This window comes from Eschrichtius robustus, chromosome 6 (genome assembly GCF_028021215.1).
Source record: "Eschrichtius robustus isolate mEscRob2 chromosome 6, mEscRob2.pri, whole genome shotgun sequence".
Lineage (NCBI taxonomy): Eukaryota > Metazoa > Chordata > Mammalia > Artiodactyla > Eschrichtiidae > Eschrichtius > Eschrichtius robustus.
The window spans coordinates 92,977,209-92,986,738 of NC_090829.1; the positions used below are offsets into that span (position 1 = coordinate 92,977,209).

At 37.9% G+C, this 9,530-nt stretch overlaps 2 pseudogenes; both read right to left on the minus strand.

The window, feature by feature from the left end:
* Window positions 1–388: 388 nt before the first annotated feature.
* On the minus strand, window positions 389–1,279 carry LOC137766474 (ferritin light chain pseudogene; annotated as a pseudogene).
* A 6,367-nt stretch (window positions 1,280–7,646) lies between these two features.
* Window positions 7,647–8,726, minus strand: LOC137765771 (zeta-crystallin pseudogene; annotated as a pseudogene).
* Window positions 8,727–9,530: the final 804 nt, after the last annotated feature.

Here is a 9,530-nt window from a genome sequence, read left to right on the forward strand (position 1 = left end):
GTACGTGGGAAGTATCCATTTGTTCACTATCTTGTGATCTTCTGGCCTGAATGTGGTCTTGTTCAATTTGAGAGGAAATGGAACTCTTGTAGATTATTATTAAAGTCACTGAGGTATACACTTCTTTTAAAATTGATTCTCCTATTTCCCTTAGTGTCTGAGTGACTGTGAAGTAAAATGAAAACAGGCAAGTTGAAGTTTAATCCAGGTAAGATGGAAGCTTTTGGAGAAGCTGAAGAGTATTTTCTTTACACTGAATTAAAGTCTTCACAGAGCAGAAGTGATTTAAGACGGTGCCTCAGAAAAGAGAAACTTTGCATTATGCTTTGCATAGCACACAAGTTGTGACCATTTTTTTTTTTTTTTTTTTTTTGCCGCTGCAAAAAGCTTTATTGTTTCCATTTGGTCCAAGGCTTGGGAGAGGGCTCCAGGGTGGTTAAAAAGCTGCCTAGTGGCTGCAGAGAGGGGCTTCAGGTAGAAGCCCTAACACCAGAGGGGCTCCTCAAAGGCCACTGGGCTCCGGAGGCTCCTAGTCGTGCTTGAGGGTGAGCCTTTCGAAGAGATACTCGCCCAGCCCAGCCTGGGGGCCAGCCAGCCTGCGGAGGTTGGTCAGGTGGTCACCCATCTTCTTGATGAGTTTCACCTCCTCATCTAGGAAGTGGCTCTCCAGGAAGTCGCAGAGGTGGGGGTCTGCGCGGGCACAACCCAGGGCATGCAGATCCAGAAGGGCCTGGTTCAGGTTCTTCTCCATGTTAATGGCGGCCTCCATAGCGTCCTGCGTTTTACCCCACTCATCTTGAGATGGCTTCTGCACGTCCTGGAAGAGGGCGCGGCCGCCGCGCTGGCTTTGCATTTTCAAGAGACGCTCGGCGCTCTCGGCGCTCTCGTGCTTCTCTTCGGCCAATTCGCGGAAAAAGTGGCCCACGCCCTCCAGAGCCACATCGTCGCGGTCGAAATAGAAGCCCAGAGAGAGGTAGGTGTAGGAGGCCCGCAGATGCATGTTGACCAGGCGGTTGACGGCGGCCTCCACCTCGGTGGAATAATTCTGACGAATCTGGGAGCTCATGGTTGATCGGTAATAAGGAGTTCGGCTCAAAAAATGGTGTTGGCTGGTCCCGGTGACCGAGGACAGCTGAGTGCCTCACTCCGAAGGTTGGAGGGTGGATAGATGAGTGGCTGGCTCCGAAGGCTGGAGGGTGGTCGGATGCTGGAGGAAAGGGCGACCCTGGGTCTGTTCCGTCCAAACACTGTTGAAGCAAGAGACAGATCCGGGGAACCGCCGAGCGCAATGGAAGCCATTTTTTTTTTTTTAACCTGGTGGCCTCATTACAATTCTTAAAGGCTGATAACCTTTACTTAAATACACTTTTTACAATGCCATGTTTATGCATGTATGCATATGTAAAATCAGATGAGCAAGGGAGCACAGTCAGGGCTCTCAAAGCTGAAATTAGATGCATCACCAGCTTTTTCCTCCACCAAAAATTTAACTAGCACAGAAAACAATAGGCCATGTGCATAAAGCAATTAGTGATATCAAGGCCTGGACAATCACCTAATTCTGTAGCAAGCTACTTTAGACTGGATTATTTATTTACCCTTGCCTTATTTTACTGTGCTAGTGGGATTTCTTAGGGCTTAAGGAGAGTTAATTCTGCTGGTAGGCATGATCTTTATGCAATTCCACTTTTGGAATTATATCTGTTGGGATAAATGTGGGATTAATTGTAGATTAAAAAGGTTCTTTTGTTTGGAGTTGAGGAAATAACAAGGAGAGTGTTTTGAATTCTCTGTTTGTTTGTTTGTTTTCCCCTCTTATTGCATCACACATTTCCACTGCTGACCTTCAGGCAGGCCTCTTTGTAGAGGTTTTTGCCCAAATGATTTGTGAGGGTCTTTTGAGTGGGTAATTGGACATTCAGTTGGAAGCTTTATTTTGACAGTGGGCTAATAGGTTAATTCTGTATTCAAAAACAGACATGTTTGTTTGTTTGTTTGTTTGTTTTAAATAATGAGTTGTCAAGCCAATTCCCATTTTCCAGGCATTTTGCTTTCTTTTGATGGCAGGCAATTTGGTAAACAGATCATGTTATTTAACTGTATTCACTTCTTCATCCACAGCAGAAATCTTGTTTCTCCTCTAAAGAGAAATTTAAATATGATATTTATAATTCGCATGAAGGCTGTAGGAGCTAGCATCAAGTGCTTATGATTATATGCAGATGATAAGAAAATGTAATGAAAGTCTAGTAGAGCTTGCTTATTACTGTTGGCCTCAAGTGCAACATCATTTAAATTCAAACGGCACTGCCCTCTACTATGAAAAATTGTCCAAAGGGCAAAGAATTGTCTCTAGGGCTATTCATTGATGTACATTAAACCTTGGTAGAGAATACATTTCCATTGACAGTATGAAAGGGAAAACCAGAGTGTTTTTTGGAAAACTACTTATTTCAGTCAATAATTTCCAAATGATTTCATTAGATAATTGAGGCTTTTCAAATACGAATATACAGAGAATTAGGACAGAAAGACCAATAGTGACATTTAGTAATGCCTCACCATGAAAACAGCCTTGGCTACCAGTCTAAAAGCGAACAAATAATTATTAAAACCCATCATCTTATTTTATTATTTTATTAGGGGTCATGGTCTATTAAGTTTCATATATCCTGATAAAAATGTGAATTTTTCCTTAGCAGTACTGTGAATAATACAAATCTAATATCGTATTTCATTTTATTAACCAAAAGAAGACAGCAAACACACACACACACACACACACACACACACACACACACACACACACACCTCATCAGACTGCTCTAAGGGAAAAAAAAATCAGCAAACAAAACAAAACAACTGAACAAGGATATAAAAAAAGCAGAAAACATTAGGAGGGGAAAAAATCAACTAATTTCTCTGGACAATCACCTAAATCTGTAGCAAGCTACTTTATAGTGGGTTATTTATTTACCCTTGCCTTATTTTACTGTGCTAGTGACATATTTAGAGAAAAGAAAACAGAAGCCTAAAAATATTTAAGAATATTATTTCTTAAATATTGATGAATATCTGTATCAAATAATATCTGACTTCTTAGGCAAAAAGTATACACACATTTCTTAGAGAATGTTAGGAAATAGTTTTGAAAATATTGGTGGAATGGTAAAAAAACAACTTCTTTAATTTTTTTCCCTTTTTAAAAATATTAAAGTGACATTTTGGTCACTGATTTGATAAATAACCATGAACATTAATCATTACATTAATTTATCATAGTTTTGCTTTAATTATCTTTAAAATGAAATGTGGGCAAAATAGTGTTTACCCTGTTTACCTCATGGGATACTGACAGTGTCAAAGGAAAGATCTTGTTAAATATATCAACTTTATTTCAATTTGTTTCCAAGCTACCCCAAAATATTTTAAATAAACCAAGTATTGTATTTTCTTTAAGAAAACACGCAGAACTTTATTTTTTAGTCGAAGGAGAAAGTAAATAATATTGACCAAATTCAGATCAATTCAGTTAAGCAGTTATTTCTGTCTCTGTCTCAAAGAAACTAATGCAGTGGCAAGAAAACAGTTATTCACAATTATATGTGATTTAAGAAAAATGAATAAATTTTCCCAAGTGTTAAGACACTGCTCTTCAGCTCCTGACCTGTTGTCCCCATATCCCTGTGTGCCACTGAGTTCTAGTATCATCCAACGAAACCAAATCTGCTCTTTTCCTTTAGTGTTTTGCCCCAATGCATTGTATCCCATTAGACCATTCTACTTAGATAATTCCTTATTTAATACTACCCAAGTTTTGATTTTCCTTCTTAGTCTGATCCTTGGTTTTTCTGATTAGATCATCAAGCTTCTCTCTCTCCCTCCTCTTTATTTTCTGAAGAACTAACCCATCCTTACCTAATCAGGCCATCTTCTCCATCAGTAGCTCAAATGTGGAGCATATATGAATGCCACCAAATAGGCATCGTGGATAAGCTCAGTTACTTCTTCCACTTGACAAAGCGGATCTTCCATTTGGAAATACAGTGCACTGCAAATAACTGAGAAATAACATGATGAAAGTTAAAATGAGATAGCACAAGCACAGTGTTTTGATCCATACACAAAATCTGACTTTTGGTCCGTTGAAACCTTTCCAGTCTCTTTTTTGTTTGTTTGTTTATTTATTTTTTAACATCTTTACTGGGAGTATAATTGCTTTACAATGTTGTGTTAGTTTCTGCTGTATAACAAAGTGAATCAGCTATATGTATACATATATCCCCATATCCCCTCCCTCTAAATTTTCATATGGAACAACAACTAAAAATATGATTAGTCACTTTGGTTTAATAATTTATTCTCACTTTCCTTAAAAGTAGATTTGACATTTATCCTCTCTAAAGCACATCATTACTTCAGCATAGCAAATTCCTTCTTCCCTTCTTCCTTTTTTCCTTCCTTTCTTGCTAGTTTCTGCATTCTCTCTCTCTCTGAAATAAAACTTCTCTTGAAAAACAATACAAATAGCCATGAAGATAATATACATCTGGAGACTACAAACAGAAATGATGTGAGAAAACCATCATCCCATTTTTAATAGCTTAATAATTAGAGATGTCTTTGCATCAGTCTAAAATTGACTTCTTTCCTATCCCTGGAAATGACAATCATGTTGCCAGAAATAGATGGTGGACATATCTGGTAGATTATTTTTTCATGGTGGTCAAGAACAGATTTTTCATGTAGAGCACTTTCTGATACATTTTAATGTTTCTTACAGGCATATATATGTATCACAAGTGATAATTGTTAGAATTGTTTAAATGAAGGCCTTGCACCCTGCTTTATGACCAAGATTTGGACATTTACTGCTGCCAGTGACTTACACTTCATTTTACAATAACAACAGTTGAAAACAGCCTCTGCCAAGTATTTGCTTTATTTATCATTCTTTGCTATTTTCCTTGTCCATTAGATTATAAGCTTTCTGCCAGTATAGCTCCTGTTGGTACTACTCAAAGATATATGTCCATAGAACTGCACTGTCCAATATGGTAACCACTAGCCACCTGTAGCTATGTAAATTTATATTTAAATTAATCAAAATTAAATTAAAAAAATTTAGTTTCTCAGTCATGCTGACCACACACCAAGTCCTCAACAGCTGCATGTGGTTAGTGACTACCATATTAGATGGTGAAGATTTAGAACTAGTAGACTAGCTCACCTAGCCAGCGATATTTTAGAGCCTAGCACTGTTCATAGAGAAACAAAATAAATATTATCGGAATTAGCTTACTAATGAATCTTTAGGGAGCAGCAATTCCATGTATTTTCTCTTCATGATGGAGTGGTAGATTTTGTATGCTGATATAGGAATATGCGTACTTTTTTTTTTTACATCTTTATTGGAGTATAATTGCTTTAAAATGTTGTGTTAGTTTCTACTGTATAACAAAGTGAATCAGCTATATGTATACATATATCCCCATATCCCCTCTCTCTTGCCTCTCCCTCCCACCCTCCCTATCCCACCCCTCTAGGTGGTCACAGAGCACCGAGTTGATCTCCCTGTGCTATGCAGCTGCTTCCTACGAGCTATCTATTTTACATTTGGTAGAGTGTATCATACCAGCTTACCCTTCCCCCCAACCCTGTATCCTCAAGTCCATTCTCTACGTCTGCATCTTTATTCATGTCCTGCCCCTAGGTTCATCAGAACCATTTTTTTTTTTTTAGATTCCTTATCTATGTGTCACCATATGGTATTTGTTTTTCTCTTTTTAACTTACGTCACTCTGTTTGACAGACTCTAGGTCCATCCACCTCACTACAAATCATTTCGTTTCTTTTTATGGCTGAGTAATATTCCATTGTATATATGTACCACATCTTCTTTATGCATTCATCTGTCAGTGGACACTTAGGTTGCTTCCATGTCCTGGCTATTGTAAATAGTGCTACAATGAACACTGTGGCACACGTCTCTTTTTGAATTATGGTTTTCTCAAGGTATATGCCCAGGAGTGGGATTATTAGGTCATATGGTAGTTCTATTTTTAGTTTTTTAAGGAACCTTCATATAGTTCTCAATAGTGGTTGTATCAATTTACATTCCCACCAACAGTGCCAGAGGGTTCCCTTTTCTCCACACCCTCTCCAGCATTTATTGTTTGTAGATTTTTTGATGATGGCCATTCTGACTGGTGTGAGGTGATACCTCATTGTAGTTTTGATTTCCATTTCTCTAATGATTAGTGATGTTGAGCATCCTTTCATGTGTTTGTTGGCAATCTGTATATCTTCTTTGGAGAAATGTCTATTTAGGTCTTCTGCCCATTTTTGGATTGGCTTGTTTGTTTTTTTGATATTGAGCTGCATGAGCTGCTTGTAAATTTTAGAGATTCATCCTTTGTCAGTTGCTTCATTTGCAAATATTTTCTCCCATTCTGAGGGTTGTCTTTTCGTCTTGTTTATGGTTTCCTTTGCTGTGCAAAAGCTTTGAAGTTTCATTAGGTCCCATTGTTTATTTTGTTTTTATTTCCATTTCTCTAGGAGGTGGGTCAAAAAGGATCTTGCTATGATTTATGTCATAGAGTGTTCTGCCTATGTTTTCCTCTGAGAGTTTGATAGTGTCTGGCCTTACATTTAGGTCTTTAATCCATTTGGAGCTTATTTATTTATTTATTTTTCTTAATGTGTAAATTCATTTATTAATTTAAATAAAAATATATGATCCCCACCACACAAACAGGTAACTCTAAATCTACTTTGAAGTTGAATCAATCAATAAGCATCTATTTGGAAACTATGTACCTAGTATCATATTATACCAAAGATAAGGCTCCTGTCCTCACAGAATATATAGATCATTGGTAATCAATCATTAACCTAGTTAATGTCATAATATATTGGGGAATATATTGGAAAACTAACAAGTTTCTCTGTACATCATTTATCTTGCCCTTCTGAGAGACTTGTAGATCTAGATGAGATTAGTTTGGAAAAGGTGTCTTACTTAGTCCAGAAAATCTTCAGTGTAATATAGTTCTGGGCTAATCAGAGACTAAAGAACCTTTATAAGGTTCTTCTTTTGTTTTGTTTTCTTTTTAAGATTTTTGGATGTGGACCATTTTTAAAGTTTTTATTGAATTTGTTACAATATTGTTTCTGTTTTCTGTTTTGGTTTTTTTGGCCCCAAGGCATGTGGAATCCTAGCTTCCCAACCAGGGAACAAACCTACACCACCGGCACTGGTAGGCAAAGTCTCAACCACTGGATCACCAGGGACGTCCCTATAAGGTTCTTATAAAGAAGTAGGCTTGGAAATCAAGCAGTCTTACTTTGAATTAGCATGTTTTAGTCAAAGGTATGGAATCAATGATCAAGTATCCGTTAGGAATTTCTGTAATGCCCTCCAATGCCAAGTGACCACTAATATTCTATTTCCTACTATGATGAATCCTGGATGAGAGGCAGAAGGCATAAAGAATATTGCCAGCTAGAAAATAAATTGCACTCCAATGTCTATGATCGCTAAAGATAAATCTTTTTTTTAATATAAGAAACTCACTGAATCAAATGAATGCTAATTAAAGCAAATGTACGTAAAACTGAGATAAGAAACCTTTAATTACGCAGGAAATCTGTGGAAGGATTAATCATTTAAAGAGAAGAATCATTTTTCCAGTAGCCCCACTGCTATGAATGATATCTTCATGAGCCTGGGCCACGTTCTCCAATGGATACTGGGGACCTATTACTGGTCTCAACCAACCAATTTCCATTCCAGCTTGAAGGGCTGCTGCAAACTGCTGAAATTCCTCCTTGGTAGATGAATAGAGAGCAACTCCTATTATGCTAGATTCCTTTGCCATGGTGTCCTGTGGGTTTATTTCAATAGGACCCCTGCTGCCAACAACTATTACTCGTCCTCCATGTGACAAAAGATTCAAATCTTGCTAAGATTTACATTCGCTAGCATTTCAATAATCACATCAACTCCTTTTTCACCAACAGATTTCTTAATTTTATCAATGTAATTAGCTTCTTTGTGATTAAACACTTCGTGGGCTCCATTTTGCAAAACAATCTTTTGTCCTTCCTCAGTACCAGCTATGCCCAAAACCTGTAAGCCATAAGCTCTAGCAATTTGGCATGCTGCTATTCCAAACCCTCCACTAGCCCCATGAACCAGAACACTTTCTCCAGCTTTCACACGGTCACTGTGAAGCAGAGCTTGATAAGCAGTAAAATACGGGATCCCGATGGCAGCTCCTTGTTTAAAGTCCAGTTTTTCTGGCAGTGTGTAAACAGTGTGATCGGCTGCCAGAGCGTACTCTGCGTAGCCCCCAGAGATTGTGCTGGTAGTGAAAACTCTGTCACCTTTCTTGAAAGCAGATACACTCTCTCCGACAGCTTCTATTATTCCAGCCACATCTAAGCCAGGAGTATAGGGTAGAAGTGGTTTTCTACTGTAAGTACTAGAGCGAATATATGTGTCCACTGGGTTTACACCACATGCTTGGACTTTAATTAGAACCTGATGGTCTTTCGGAATTGGTATGGCAACATTCGACTGGAGTTTTACCACTTCTGGTCCACCAAATTCAAAAACTCTAATAGCGCTCATCAACTTCTGTCCAGTCGCCATGGTGACCTAGATACCGGTTCTAGAGTGGGAAATCAAAATCTGTGAGTGTTCCCTCAGGTTCCACGGAAAAAAGCCATTTTGAGTTTATTTTTGTGTATGGTGTTAGGGAGTGTTCTAATTTCATTCTTTTACATGTAGCTGTCCAGTTTTCCCAGCACCACTTCTTGAAGAGGTTGTCTTTTCTCCATTTTATATTCTTGCTTCCTTTGTCAAAGATAAGGTGACCATATGTGTTTGGGTTTATCTCTGGGCTTTCTATCCTGTTCCATTGATCTATATTTCTGTTTTTGTGCTAGTACCATACTGTCTTGATTACTGTAGCTTTGTAGTATAGTCTGAAGTCAGGGAGCCTGAGTCCTCCAGCTCTGTTTTTCTTTCAAATATTTCTTTGGCTATTTGGGGTCTTTTGTGTTTCCATACAAATTATAAAATTTTTTGTTCTAATTCTGTGAAAAATGCCATTGGTAGTTTGATAGGGATTGCACTGAATCTGTAGATTGCTTTGGGTAGTATAGTCATTATCACAAAGCTGATCCTTCCAATCCAAGAACATGGTACATCTCTCCATCTGTTTGTATCGTCTTTGATTTCTTTCAAAGGTACCTTATAGTTTTCTGCATACATATTTTTTGTCTCCTTAGGTAGGTTTATTCCTAGGTATTTTATTCTTTTTGTTGCAGTGGTAAATGGGAGTGTTTCCTTAATTTCTCTTTCTGATTTTTCATCATTAGTGTATAGGAACGCAAGAGATTTCTGTGCATTAAGTTTGTATCCTGCTACTTTAACAAATCCATTGATTAGTTCTAGTAGTTTTCTGGTAGCATCTTTAGGATTCTTTATGTATAGTATCATGTCATCTGAAAACAGTGATGGT